Source organism: Bos mutus, chromosome 4, assembly GCF_027580195.1.
Source record: "Bos mutus isolate GX-2022 chromosome 4, NWIPB_WYAK_1.1, whole genome shotgun sequence".
Taxonomy (NCBI): Eukaryota; Metazoa; Chordata; class Mammalia; order Artiodactyla; family Bovidae; genus Bos; species Bos mutus.
This window is the reverse complement of record NC_091620.1, coordinates 49,551,096-49,566,794: the sequence shown is the minus strand read 5'-3', so window position 1 is coordinate 49,566,794 and position 15,699 is coordinate 49,551,096. Positions and strand designations below refer to the sequence as shown.

The 15,699-nt window shown below is 42.4% G+C and overlaps 1 long non-coding RNA gene across 5 annotated transcripts in view; it reads right to left on the bottom strand.

Moving 5' to 3' along the window:
* LOC138987611 (uncharacterized) overlaps positions 1-15,699 on the bottom strand; it is a 49,300-nt gene that overhangs the window by 7,454 nt on the left and 26,147 nt on the right. For 3 of the 5 annotated variants that reach the window (XR_011463983.1, XR_011463985.1, XR_011463986.1), the window contains one exon: positions 8,222-8,329. This is a non-coding gene — a long non-coding RNA (uncharacterized lncRNA). Of the gene's footprint in view, positions 1-5,415; positions 8,330-15,699 lie in introns of those variants that run through there. The other 2 variants (XR_011463984.1, XR_011463987.1) reach the window with 1 other exon arrangement.

The window sequence follows — 15,699 nt, the reverse complement described above, 5'->3', positions numbered from 1 at the left end:
GCATCTTCAGCTTGCAGCACCCAGAATGGGTCCCTTGACAGGACAGAGCTCTAATATCCTCAGACACAGAGAAGAGATGATTCCCTGTGCCTTGGATTCCAGCTGCCATGGCTATGGAGCCAAACTCCTTCAAGAGCGGTCAGTCAGCCAACTGGGGCCTTGCCATTAACTGAAGAAAGGGATCAGCCATGTAGGAACTAATTCAGTAGTAGAGCAAAAAAAAAAAAAAAATGGAAAGAAAATAATCTGATTGCCATTTCTAATTCTTTACAAATAACTATTCTTCCCTGGACATTCTCTCATGGTGACAATCATGAGGCAATATGCTTATGGGATAAGAGGCAGATTCAACAAACACCGTTTAGCGTCTGTGACAGGGACAATGCATGCTCCCCAAATATGAGCTCTCTTCCATTTCCCAGCCTCCCTTGCTGTTAGGAGGCCATGTGACCAGTTCCAGCCTATGGGCTGTGGGGGGAGTTCTGTGGGTCAGTTCCAGGCTGAGGCAATCAAGAGCCAGTTGGCCACTTCCATCTCCTTCCCCTGCTAGAGTCTCCCTGAAGGCCACCTGCTCCTGAGAGCATAGCTACAAGATGAAAAAGGGCTGCCCAGCCAGCAACAGACTTTACATGAACAAAGAAATGACCCTTGTGTTCAATCGCTGATATTCTGAGGTTTCTGTGTTACCACAAGGTGGAACAGTCTCCTCCGGGCCTCACACTGTGAGAATCTAGGTAGGAAACACAGAAAGGTAAGAAATAATCCTGATATTAAGGAACTTACAGTCTAAATTGAAAGAACAGATAGGCAAATATTCCCATATCAAATGTTGAAGTTGAGGCCACAAAGCTGGTAAATGGATATAGATTCAAATGGCTTCATAAGAGAAAGGTGATTATTACATGTGGGTAAAAGGACAGACTAACAGACTTAGGTCAAGGATCTAAGAGATCAAATTTCATTAAGTATGGTGGCCATGCATCTGAGGTGGCATGCTAACTCCTTCTAACTATAATATGGAATGTTTTAAAGCATGAAGGAAAATAGAATAGTGTAATGAACCCTCATTCCACTCAGCACCCAACTTGAAGGTTATTGTCCTTTGCCAGTAAGATTTTCTCTACTCCATATGCGTCTTTCCCTTTTGTAATTTTTTTTTTTAATTTTAGAGGCCCTACTTACTCTGCTGTCACGTAAGAGCAAAAGAAATCTTATAAACATCAGCTAAAATGTCAAGAGCCACCTAACCATGTTGTGTTTGCTGAGCTTACACAGCAAAATGTCTAGCCAAATTGCTGGCAGCAAACACACATAACACATGGCCACGGAGGGGGACAGAGCCAGAGACCCAGATGGGCCCTTCACAAAGCACCTACCAGAAGAAGAAAGACCACAAAATGTGGATCTGTCCTTTAACTGCTGGGACACATGGTCCTGAGATTCAGGTAACTGTCAAGAAGGCTGTATTCTATCAGGTAACATGGCAAGTGGCCCCTGACTCTGGACCCTATTTTTGGCTTATCACCAAGAATAAGTGGCTTCTATGAGGCAAGGCTATGGTTTTTTCGGTGGTCATGTATGGATGTGAGAGTTGGACTGTGAAGAAAGCTGAGCGCCAAAGAATTGATGCTTTTGAACTGTGGTATTGGAGAAAACTCTTGAGAGTCCCTTGGACTGCAAGGAGATCCAATCAGTCCATTCTGAAGGAGATCAGCCCTGGGATTTCTTTGGAAGGAATGATGCTAAAGCTGAAACTCCAGTACTTTGACCACCTCATGCGAAGAGTTGACTCATTGGAAAAGACCCTGATGCTGGGAGGGATTGGGGGCAGGAGGAGAAGGGGATGACAGTGGATGAGATGACTGGATGGCATCACTGACTCGATGGATGTGAGTTTGAGTGAACTCTGGGAGTTGGTAATGGTCAGGGAGGCCTGGCGTGCTGCGATTCAAGGGATTGCAAAGAGTCAGACATGACTGAGCAACTGAACTGAACTGAACTGATGAGGCAATGACCCAGAAAAATATTCAATCGCTGGCTCTGGAAGTGAATGGCTGCCTCCTGGGTTTGAGCCTGTGACTTTGGCATAACCACATCACTACCATCCAACCGGATGAGTGACTCTATGGCCTCATGGCCAAGTTCCAAACTTAGAATTATGTTTACCGCTACTATAGAATCAGAGAGGATTTTAGAATCTGAGTGACAGAGAGGGACAAAGTATGAAGACAGACATAGACAGAGACACAGAAGAGGACAAGAGTGAGGAAGCATCTATCCATCCATCTATTCCATCCACACAATGGTGAGACAAAGGTAGCAAGAAGGAGCCAGCAGAAGGGCCAGGCTGAGAGCAGGTGTGAGGCAGACAGGGAAGCACAGAGGTGAACACCAGCTTTTCAAGTCCATCCTGAAGAACTCTACTCCAAAATCAATCCACTCCAAGAGAAACTAACAGGCAAGCTGCATCCTGGGCCTTCAGTTTTCTACAAAGCACAGAGCTCAGGCAGCTTTGTCGAACCACCCGTGCAGCACTCTCTGGATGGGTATGAACAACCGGCCTTTGTTCTATTTTCCCAGCTTTAGTGGAAAGGAACAGAAGCAATCAACACAACAGCATATCAGAAGTGGATTATTGGTTTAGAAGGGGACTCAGATCCCAGAACCACCCTCCTCAACAAGATAGTGCAAAGGTCTGAAGAGAAAGCAGAAGGTTGTGGCTGGGGTGATGTGCCAATTAAGAGGACATGTTTGGAGTGACTTGGTGTGGCAATGAGAACAGTGCATATAAACGATCAAAAGCAGGCAGGACCCTCTCCCATCAGTCACAGAGGATGCTTAAGGCCGGCTCCTTTGAATGCTGTTTTAGTAGTGGTCTCATACAATACATCTTAAGGAACATTTATACTGTGTTCACTGTGCATTCAACTGTGGCCACTTCAAAGGTTTAGCCAAGTATTTTATGGCCATGGTAAAGGGTTCTTATTGATTTAAATTACAAGCTTGGCTCCCATCAGCTCCACTTGAGGGCAAAAATGCAATAAAATATCCCTCAGCACAAGAGACAGACATATCACATTGAAAATCTTAAGAGATCCTTTTCACTATAATCACTTTCAGTGCTATTTATTTATATGGGCAAGGTTATCAGAGAGATTTGTCTACAATCTTTAGGCTTTGGGGAGTTTGTCTTGGTTTGGATGCTTGCTTTTTAAAAAATCTAGTTCAGACTTGGGCCAAAAAAAGGTCATGAGTGCATTCCACCTCCCCTGGTTTAGTTCTGCACCACTCCCTGGCTACTAACAGGGGGTTCTTCCAAGAAGAGTGACAGTGACATACTGGCTATCATGGCTGAGGGATTATGGTTTTCAGTCCTCTGATCATTTGCATATCCAGCAGGCCAAACTCAGATGAATGAGAGGTGTCACGCCGTGAATGACAAGCCTGTCAAGGCAATGGAAGGCTGTCCCAGAATTAACTGTCAGGGAGACAAACTCCACCCTGGAGACAGAACCAGGAACAAGCTATTGGAAGACTCTAAAATTGAGAGGGGTTCGAAGCTGTCAATATGAGACACTGTTTATCTACTCACTAAACCCCGTGATAATCAGCACAAAGGAAGTTGCTTTATGCTGAGAAAAATGGAGAAAATCAAAGCAGCATGCTCTGGTCTGTTTCATTCCTGGTTCCCTTATAATAATTTGCCTGAAACATAGCCAAGACAGAGCTAACCCCTGGACATACACAGAAAATAGCAAATGACTATTATGTATCTGACATTTGAAATAACATGTTTCTGGAGGGTTGGCATTACAAGACTCATTTCACTTCAAAATGTTATTCCTAATGTAATTTTTTAAAATTCATAAGAGGCACTTGCTAGAATTCAGTGTAGCACTAAAGTCACTCAAAAGACAGAGGTCAAATTCATTTCATTTCTTTTATGTTTTCTTCTCTCTGCTAGATGAAATAAATGATTAAGCCTAGAACACTTGGCAGTTCAGCGAATGTGCTCCATGGCACCATTACAAGATCGATTTTCTCAATACAGGAGTCTTTCTAGGGTGCACATTGCTTAGCTGACATCTGTCGCCGTTGTCATGGCAGCGCTCTCTCCAGCATAGTGAGAGGTCAGGCCTGACAGGAAAGGCCTCGCCAGCTCTACCCCAGTCACTTCAAGGTTAACAGCCAATGGACCAAAGAAATAGGCAATTATAGTACAGTCAATTCCGGTTAAGGAAATATCTGAGAAGTAAATATGGCTGATAAGTGAATGGAAATGAAACAGCCAATGCTATTGATGCAATCCCATAATATCAATATCATTTTGTGGTGCAGTTTGGTTGTTTCTTGTAAGATTTCCATGATCAAACAAATCTAGCATGAGAAAGGATAAGCAAAACTTCGTCATGCTGCCATTAATCTCTGTACTTGAAGAACAGAATTCCCACAAATGGAGAGATGAAGAGCAGAAGAGCAAAGGTTCTTCCAGGAAAAAGTGCAAAGAAGATTCCCAGGGTCTCCATCCCCTGTTGGTTTAGTCCCTAATTTTTCCAGCTGCATGTGTGCCTAAAAAAGATTCTCAGCATCTTGAAGGAAATTGCATAAAATAATGTTAATACTTCTCATTGCAACCTCATGAAGTTATCAGGATAAAAATTCTTCCTACAGTTTCAACAACCCTGAAAAATATCAAGCTTTCCAAATTACCTACATGTTGGAATTAATAATTTCCCATAATATACATTTCTACTAAAGCATAACTTTTGATAGACATTCTTTGAATAGAATTAGAAAAATGACAGTGGAACTAAACTGTAAAGATTTTCAATTACAAGTTGCATACCCCAGGAATTCAGTTACTGACAACCGCTGCAGGTTGCAGTATTTGAAATTCATTACAATACATGCAGTCATATTACCCACTCCTGATTAAATCCTGCAGTTAGTATGAAGAGATCTTTAGATTTCATCAGACACTTGAAAGAATGACAATGACTCTTCTTCAGCTGTGAGATTTTGTTACAAGAATGGAAAATTAAGTGTAAAAAATAAACGTATGTCACCATGGTAACTTGTCTCAGATTTTTGTCAAAATGTTCTTGTCTCTGGTCAGTGTAGACCATAGTGACTGCTGAGGTCTTTGGTCCATCCTTGGCCACATCAAGAGGTGGAAGCTCACCAAGCAGTGGTCAAGTTGCACTTGTCAATTTGCTACCCAGAGTTTCCACTAATAAACCGAAGCCATCCATGTCTTTCACCACCTTCATGGGTGGAAGCTGGCTTAGCACCTAAACTGGCGAGCTGACAATATTCCCTTCAGCCTCACCATCTCTTAAAAACCAAAGACTTCATTTGAAAATCCAGCATTATTTTAGAAAGGTTCTGTGTGGATGAAAGTGTAACCCACTCCAATTAGCTTAAGCACAGAGGATTTTATTGTAAAGACACAACAATCTTGAAAAGGGTTAACAGCATAAACAGGAAACACACTACCTGCAAGCCAAGTAAAATAAAAACTGGAATTGGAAAACCAGAATCCAGGTTTATTCTCTCTACATACATTTCATCTCTACCATGTTTTTCTTCTTCTTTTTTTTTTCCTTGTTTCTTTTTTTTTTCAATTTATTTATTTTAACTGGTGGCTAATTACTTTACAATATTGTATTGGTTTTGCGATACATCAACATGAATCCGCCACAGGTGTACACGTGTTCCCCATCCTGAACCCCCCTCCCACCTCCCTCCCTGTACCATCGCTCTGGGTCATCCCAGTGCACCAGCCCCAAGCTTCCTGTATCCTGCATCAAACCTGGACTGGTGATTTATTTCTTATATGATATTACACATGTTTCAATGTCATTCTCCCAAATCATCCCACCCTCTCCCTCTCCCACAAAGTCCAAAAGACTGTTCTATACATTTGTGTCTTTTTTGCTGTCTTGCATACAGGGTTATCGTTAGCATCTTTCTAAATTCCATATATATGCATTAGTATAGAAGTAAGCCAGAAAGAAAAACACCAATACAGTATACTAACGCATATATATGGTTTAGAAAGATGGTAACAATAACTATGTTTTTCTTCTTTATCTCTCTCTTTTGGCAAGCTTCCCCTGCTTTCAACGTCACTTAACCTGGCACAACCTTTCAGTCTGGCGCCATCCTCATCTTACTAATTCAGCTTCTCAATGTCTGAATTTCAAATCCACATAAGACAGAGCCTGATGAGCTCAGCCCAGACAATAGATTGGCTCTCCCACAGTCAGGTGCCCAGGTGGATTTAACCAGCCAGAGTGGGCATAAGAGCAGGCATGGTTATGCAATTTAAATATGACAGACCAAGTCCACCACTTCAGTAAGGCAACACACTCAAAACATGTCTTCTGTGTCTTCTACAATGATCAGAGATGACACATAAATTGAAAATCCTCCACATGCCCAAAAATTTCACCAGTGAGCAAGGCTTCTAAAAAATAATAATAAAATAAATCTTAAAAAGGATGCTGAGATGGTTATTGAACAATACAACCACGAACTTGTATTAGTTTCAATATTATCAGAGTCATCCCCATCAACGTATAAAAAACAACCTTGCCTAGCCACAGAAAAAGTACACACTCTTAAGCCTTGACCTTTACAACAGGCTTGAGCCAGCACTGTGCCCTAGAGAGTGGCCTGCATTTGCCCTGCATTTCTGTCAACATGAACCATTCTGCTCCCTGTTCAAGCTCCACCTTCTCCCTTTCTCTGTGTCTCCTTCCAGTGCTTCCAGTCCATATTCACCCTGGACCACACTATAATTAAACATAACTAACGCACAGTAGCTCTCAAAGAATAACCAGCAAGTAATGAATGGCCCCTGGAAGTAGGGTATTTGCTCAAGCAGAGAGTTTAAATGGATACTTGATGTCATTTGTTAAGAGAAAGCATACGGAGCCTGTCCTTGAGGGCCAACTCAGATGCCAATGCCTCATAAAACCTTCCCTTGACTACACAGATGAAAAATCAATAATCTCGCCTCAGAGGAAGCATTTATTGTCTCTATCACTGTTTTCCAAATGTAAGAACTTGTGGATCCTTGAAACTGTAAGCGCATAGACCTCAGTCTGAGAAATAGTCCACTTGCAGTTAAACCCTGTCACCTAACAAGCCCCTTGAGCCACAGTCATAAAAGCAGGACCTGAAATTAATATATGGCATGCCTAAGTTATTAGACTGACCCTCCAATGATCCAGAATATTCTTTTACCAATGTTTAGATAATCACTAAAATAAAAATACAAATCATCATCATCACTAAATTTCAATTTTAAATATCTAATTGTTCTATGCAGGGCCTGCGCAGTCTGACATACCCAGAAGGCTAGAATTCCAAGTCACTGGTCCCACATGGAATTAACCAGATACCACCTCTGCCATTTTCAATGTGGCTATGTAACTCTAGCTATTGAAAATAAACACCCTCTGTAGTTTGGTAAATTACATTTTCAAGTTACACTTGGTCAAAGCCATAAATTCAAGGCTTGTTTTGGGCGGTGATAGATTTCTAACTTATTCACCTATAAACCTGGTCAAAACACTGATCCTGGCTTTTAACAGACCCCATGATTCTAGACACACCATCTGAGCAGGAACACGTATCATTCGCTAAACAAGAGCACAGAGAACTGCTTTATATGCTCACAAGTTATGAAAATACACTATTGACTCCATCTGAGGATTTTTCTGCTTATTTACCATCTCTGGTCAAAACTGAGGATTTCTGTATTAGACATAAAGATGACTTCTTTTATCTTTTGTCCTATTCTTTGAGTGCTTTTTTTTTTTTTTTTTTTCAAATTTGGGCTGTGGCTATTTTTCAGTTCTTTATTCAATATATAAGATGCCAAGAATTGTGCTGGGCATCTGAGAATACAAATATCTCACAGCATAATGCAGGAGACAGATATGTAAATAAGCAGTGCAATGGAATAACTTCTGCAAACAAGATATATATTAAAGGCTATGAAAAAGAAGAAAATTGTTAACACTCCGGCATTTCAGGAGAGTATCAAAAAAGAATCTTTTCAGTTGCATATTGTTACTAGTTATAGATAGCTGCATAACAAAGACCCCAAAACATAGCAGCTTAAAACTGGTTTCTTTTCACTCAGTTTCTGTGCGTCGAGAATTTGAGTTAGCTCACGGTTTCTCATGAGGTTGCAATCAGGATCACTCACGTGGCTATTGGGAGGCAGCCTCACTTAGTTCCTCTCGGTGGGCTTCTCCAGTGGGGCTGCTTGAGTGTGCTCATGAAATATCAGGTGAATTTCCCAAGAATGAGTGAGCTGAGAAAAGATGGAGACAGAAAGACAGGTCCTAATCTTGGGCATCATTACTTTCTACATATTCTCTTCCTTAAACATTATCAAGTACAGTTCACACCTAAAGAGATAGCGACCAGACCCCATCTTTGGAACAGAAAACTATCAAAGAACTCATGGATATATTTTTCAATCACCATGAGTACTGAGGAATGAATAGGAGCTCTCTACAGAGAAGCTTAGAAAAAAGAGAGAAAGAAAGAGAATCTAGAGCAGTCGAGGTGGAGGAAACAGCACGGACAGGTGTGAAAAGCCTTGAGTTTCCAGAAAAGTAAAGCATTCACTGGAGATGTTCAAACTTATCTGAGCCTTTTAATTAGATAAAATCTTACAAAGAAGCCCAGTATGCAAATCAAAGAAAATGAGCTCTACCACAGCTGAAGCTAGGTAAAGGAGGGAGAGGAGGAAATCCCTCACCCAGGCAGCCTTTATGAAAACTCTTGGAGGCCCTAGAATACCAGAGTTGTTTGAAAACCACTGCTATATACAGTGGCTGTTATTGGTTATTTGTAGAAGCAAGGCATCGGAGAAGGCAATGGCACCCCACTCCAATACTTTTGCCTAGAAAATCCCATGGACGGAGGAGCCTGGTAGGCTGCAGTCCATGGGGTCGCTAGAGTCGGACACGACTAAGCGACTTCACTTTCACTTTTCACTTTCACTTTTCACTTTCATGCATTGGAGAAGGAAATGACAACCCACTCTGGTATTCTTGCCTGGAGAATCCCAGGGATGGGGAAGCCTGGTGGGCTGCCATCTATGGGGTCGCATAGAGTCGGACACGACTGAAGTGACTTAGCAGCAGTAGCAGAAGCAAGGCATACTCTCAGTTAATCTTTGTCTCATCAGGTAAGAAATTGTGCTCTTGTTCTGTCACTGGGCTACAACTAAATAAAAACAGATAAAATTATCATTTAAAGGAGAACAATGATCTTACTGCAATGCAGAAAAACCCCAATTTTCCTAATGAGTTATATTTCAAGAATTCACTTTAAGATGGCTCTTAAAAAAACAAACAAACAAAAAAAAAACCTCTGTATAAGTTGCTGCTGCTGCTGCTGCTAAGTTGCTTCAGTCGTGTCCGACTTAGCGACCCCATGAACTGCAGCCTACCAGGCTCCTCCATCCATGGGGTTTTCCAGGTAAGAGTACTGGAAAACTGAAAAATGGGGTGCCATTGCCTTCTCTGTCCATATAAGTTAGCTACTGCCAAAAACATGTGTAACAAACCATCTCAGAACTCACTGACCTAAAAAAATTATCATTTGTTCTCACATATCTACAGGCCAGCTGGAGGTCAGCTAAATTACATTGATTATGCTTCAAGTTGCAGGTCAGCTAAAGGGTAAGCAGTTATCTACAGAAAGTTCATCTCACAGAGACCAGAAGTGCAGAAAGGCACAAGGAGGTAAGCAGGAAAAGACAAAGCCTCTTAAGTCCTAGGGTTAGATCTGGCATACTTTTGCCTACATGACTGGAGAAAACAAGTTTTATAGGTAAGCCCGAAGTCAAGGAGTAGGAAAGTGCACTCTGCCTACAAGAGGCTAAAACAAGAGGGTGAAGCACTAGAGCCAGTCATTCAATCCACTACATTCTGAACACATTTTCCCATAAAAACAAAACTTTAGTTGTAGCCTAACATCTTAGCTCACCAAAACTGATTTAATGCCAAGAGGAATAACAACAGTAGCTAGAATCGAGTATGTACTAGATGCAGGCACACTTTTTAAGTAAACTGAGTGTGTCTTTCCAGCTTACTTTCTTCACCCACTTTCGACAATGTACGTGCTCTGCATCTTCATGGTTGCCTAAACCCCTCACCTCTGTGCCTCACTCATGCCTCGTTTCCCTCCTCCCAATCATGTCGGTCCCCAGATTTAGAACATGGAACACCTGCATGTAGAACCTCTCAGCTGGCTGCCAAAAGGAAGACCATCTGATCAATTCAATTCGCATTCACATACGAATAGCCCACCGCTTCTTCACACTCAAGACATCTGCTTTATTAAGGGGTTTGTCCCATAGCCTAGTGATCCTCCCACCAGTGAGATTCAAGATAGTAAACTGAGAAGAGTCAGAAAGCCTGGAATATTTTCAGAGAAGGGGAATGTGTCCTAGAGATGCCTGCCAGTTACTCTCATTATGTGAAGAAAGTGTCATTCATACACGGGGAGCCTGTTGTATTCATTTTATTACTCTCAGTTCCAATATTTTCTTTTCCTCTCTATGCTGCTACAGGGAATTGAACTCACCAAGAGAAGATAAATGTCAGTGTTGTGATTTACATCTCATTACAGGACTAGTGTTGTTTCCCATTTTGAAATTTACTCTATAGGCCAAATCTTTGAAGACATTCTTTTTTTTTTTCCTTTTGACATTAAAATGACATATTTCAAAATTTCCTTTCGCCATTAAAATGACATATTTCAATGTGAAATATACCTACTCTAACTTAGGAAGGGCTTAATGATTTGGACCTTGCATTGGGTTTTCACGTGAACATCCCTATTTTAAACAAATAAACAAAAGAAGAAATTACTGTCTTGAGAACATTGCAATTAATCATCTTTGAAAAATGTGTTTACTATTAAAGACATCATAAAGAAAGATACCATGGATTACACTTTAGTAACACCACTTTTCTACCCTGTACAAATGTCTGTGTACAGACAAAGGGCAGTAGAAAGTTGAGGATTGAAGATACCATGTAAAAGACTAACCTGAATAATTTGGACCAAAAAAATACAGCTTTATTGATTTTGAGGTATGAATTTATGTATGGTTCTTCATTTCTGCTGATGTTTTCATGACAAAAATTAGCAATGCCTCGTGACAGTATGATTATGTCATATTTTAGCCATTTTGATCAGTCTTTGAAATAGTCAATATCCCCCGCCATTGCTTTGCCACACAAATTATGGTACCCAGCATTAAGGTCCCCGAGGATGGGCCGGGAGGAACAGTTATTTCTCTTCTTGTCTAGTCAAATGCCAATAACCACAGAATCAACTTCAAGGAGGCTGTGTTAGGTCAAGGTTTGGGGTGTTTTAGCTTAAGAACTCCTTCTCACATTTTTTATTACATATTTGGCCAGAAATCATACAAATTCCATGCTACCCAAGTGGGGGGAAATGTTTTTCTCTTGCTTCTTAACTGTGAAAGGGGGTGTGTGATAGTATGGTTGGAAAGGTAAGTCCCACCCTTTACCAATGGCAGGGTAGCCAACCAATCATGAGCTTGCCCTTCTTATTGTCTCATTTAGCATGAACTCACAGGTTAACCGGAGAAGGCAATGGCACCCCACTCCAGTACTCTTGCTTGGAAAATCCCATGGATGGAGGAGCCTGGTAGGCTGCAGTCCATGGGGTCGCTAAGAGTCAGACACGACTGAGCGACTTCACTTTCACTTTCCACTTTCATGCATTGGAGAAGGAAATGGCAACCCACTCCAGTGTTCTTGCCTGGAGAATCCCAGGGATGAGGGAGCCTGGTGGGCTGCCATCTGTGGGGTCGCACAGAGTCAGACACGACTGATGTGACTTAGCAGCAGCACAGGTTAACAGTTGAAATGAGGCATGGGGTTCAGAGCAACATCTCAAATTCCAGGTCCCACATTTACCAACCATAATGATGTGGGCAAGTTACTCACCTCTCTCTGCCTCAGATTCTTTACCTACAGGTGAGGATAACCATATATACCTCTCAGAGTAATCATAAAGATGGAACGAGTCCATGTGTTTGAAGTGTTCAGAACAGTGCCTGGCACATAGTAAGCACTATATTTGGGTTTGTTGTCCTCGTCATGTCATCATCATCACCATCATCTGTGGATTCCTTTTAGCTATGCAGTCTCCCTTTCTCTTAACTCCAGATACTTGAGAGTAGCTAAATCAGCTCATAGCTGATTCGAATTCTTGGATTCCTTCTTAAACATTATTGTTGGGAGTATAGCTTGGACAACCACCAAGATCTTGACATGATCTAATACAGCTGAAGATGCTCATTCTCTATGAGCCAGCAAAGCTACTCTCAGGCATATACAATGAGGAAATTCTTAGATCTGTGCACCAAGAGACTAGATTGGATTAGAATATTCACAGCCACATGGTTTGTAATAACAAAAAAAAAGGAGACATTCAGATGGCCATCAACAAGAGGATGGATAAATAAGCCTAGAGTATTCCTATAACAGAATAACAAACAGTTGTGAGTATGAATAAATTATGCTACATGTATTAACTTGAACAAATCTCACAAATATAATATTGAGTGAAAAAAGTTAGTCATAGAAGAATATATCTGTATGATTCCATTTACAGAGGGTTCAAACATTGGAAAATTTGTCTTTAAAGAGCAGGAGAATGATATGCATGAAATCATGATAGTGGTTTACCTTTGATAGCAAAAGGGTTGCTCTTGGAGTCTCCATGGTAGTAATAATGTATCTTAATTTGGGTAAAAGGTATGTAGACATTTTATTGCAAAGTTTTATAACTCACATAGGTTATAAAATTTGTAAGTATTTTAACATTTTATTCAAAAGCTCTTCCACGAAGAAAAAATAAAACCACCACCTTGCTAGTGCCCCGCCCTGTTTCCCTCCTGTGGGGCTCCACACACACTTGTGTGCGTGTGCTAAGTTGCTCCAGTCGTGTCTGACTCTTTGTGACCCTATGGACTGCAACCCCCCAGGCTCCTCTGTTGATGGGATTTTCTAGGCAAGAATACTGTAATCCATTGCCATTTCCTTCTCCAGGAGATCTTCCCAATCCAGGGATCGAACCAGAGTCTCTTACATCCCTTGCGTTGGCAGGCAAGTCCTTTACCACTAGTGCCACCTGGGAAGCCCCACAGACTCACGGCAGCACAAATTTAAGCCAGCCCCAGTTTCTCCTCTTCAGTGCACTGGGGAACTCTGCTGCAGGTGTTTTTCTGTTGTTGTTCAATCTCTAAGTCAAGTCCAATTCCTTGTGCAACCCCAAGAACTGTAGCATGCCAGGCTTCCCTGTCCTTGACTATCTCCCTGAGTTTGCTCAAGCTCATGTCCATTGAGTCAGTGATGCCATCCAACCATCTCATCCTCTGTCACCTGCTTCTATTCTTGCCCACAATCTTTCAGAGAACCAGGGTAGGGATGTGCAGTAGGGTCTGGTTAGGAAGGTACTCTGCCTCTATTGACATTTTTATTTTCTTAATAGAAGAATGCAATATTATCCTAAAATGACATGGACACCTCATCTTACAAACACTGCTCTGCCCATCGCCTCACAGGCAGAGTTGGGTTTGCTTTCCCCGGTTGGTAAAGAGGAAATGGAGGCACAAACCACCACACTCCTACCACCTAACTGTGCCAGTCACTCTGCTTCCTTCAGGGGGCTTCTGTTCTGTTGATCCCCAAAGGTGCCTTCAGACACTACCTCTATAAACCATCTGCAAGTTCTTTTGGAGGTAGGAGAGTTATAAATCTTAAATTTAAAAAACAATGAGGGGAACGGCACCTTTGGGATTAAAGCCCAACTCTCCTGATTACAAGTTCCATAACTGAACGTCTTCTAAGTGGGATTTAAATCCATCTGCGGTGTTTGCTAGGCACCACGTGCAAGCTCAGAGCTGGGGAGAGAGGAGGGAACGCTGGAAGCTGGGGCCAGTGGCACACCTGCAGTAAGGGCACAAGTCACGGACGAGAGCTACCAACCCCCACCATGGGCCCCTCCCCGCAGCCACCCAGGGCTCCTCTTTGCATCACGTATTTGTTTCTAAGACTCGGGAATGGGAGACGAAAGAAAGGAAGGAAAGGAAGCAATTTTTCTTCTTAATAGGTTTGCTCTTCTTGCTCTGGGTGGAATCAATGCAAGTGGGATTGAACACACTCCCTAACTTTCCCTCCCCTCAACTGCTTCCTTCCATTGTAAATAATTCAGACAGAATAAAATAATCATGTGCTGGTAATTACCACCACCCCCTGCCCCTAAAGAGTGATGACTGCAATGTGGTCTTCCTGGATGTTATGGTGCCCGGGCTGCTAGCAAGTTAAAGCTGGGATGTGTGTGGCATCTGAAGTTGAGGGCAGGAGGGCTGTTGGTTGTTCTCCCCGAGCAGAAGGACAATGAAATGATGCCGCTGTGCTTCCGGGGAAATGGTTGGCATTCTGCTAAGGGGCCTGGAAGCAGCACAAGGTAAACCAGCTGCTCTAAAGCAAATTCTCCTTGTTTTTCACCCTAATTTCTAGCTTCATGCATCAGAATAAAGCTTCTATGAGAGGCTCCAAGGCACCCCTACCCTCATCAAGAAAACGTATGCCTTTTCTCCCAGCTTCACCACTTCACAGAATTTTTATTTAGTGGGCTTATTTCTTCATGCCAACACCTTGCCACCTGTGTGGGCCTCATTAGCAGGAACCTTTAGGAGAGGAGTAAGCAGTTGTTCTGCTTCAGAATATCAGTAAAGTTCAGGCAGCAATGGCACTAGTTACAGTAAGAGAGTGAGCATGTCTCGACCCCGTAGAACAAAGTGGTGGCAACTCACCAAAAAGGGAGGGAGGGGGTCTCCCAAGAAAACTGTGTGTGTGAGCAGTAGTGGGTAAGGGCTGTGTGGTGGAAAGGATGTCATTTGGATAACAGTCATTTACAGGGACTCTCTGCTTAATAATAGTTCCTTCAAAAAAGACGCTCTGCAGACTCATCACCTTCATGGAGAATTAAAGAAGCTGTAAACAATAACTTTAAAAACAGCATAGATGGGGCTGTTATGATCTCAGCTTGTTACTGACACTCAGCGTGCACGCATGCAAAGTTGCCTCAGTCGTGTCCGACTCTTTTGCGACTCTAAGGACTATAGCTTACCAGGTTCCTCTTCCACGGGATTTCCCAGGCAAGAATACTGGAGTGAGTTGACATGCCCTCCTTCAGCGGATCCTCCCGACCCAGGGTTCTAGCTCACATCTCGCAAGTCTCCTGCATAGGCAGGCAGGTTATTTACCACTAGCACCACCTGGTCAGCCCAATAGTCTTTAAATAAAAAGTTGGACTAAAGAGACTAAATGCATAAACAGGTAGATCAAACCCTGGCTCTTCCCTCTTGCTCTTACCCAGTCCTCTGAGCTGGTGGGGCAGCCTCAAGCAGTGGAGGGAAGTAGCCTTCAAAGCTCGAGGATTCCCCAGGCTGCCTGATATGACAGGTAGAAGCTGACCCCTTCTCTCTGGCTGTTTCTCAGGCCAAGGGTGACAGAGGCCACGCGGCTCTCAATCTGACCTGTCCTATGCTGTAGGTACTAGGCACATATGGCTACGCACACATTAATTAATTTTAAATAAGATTTAAAATTCAGTTCCTCA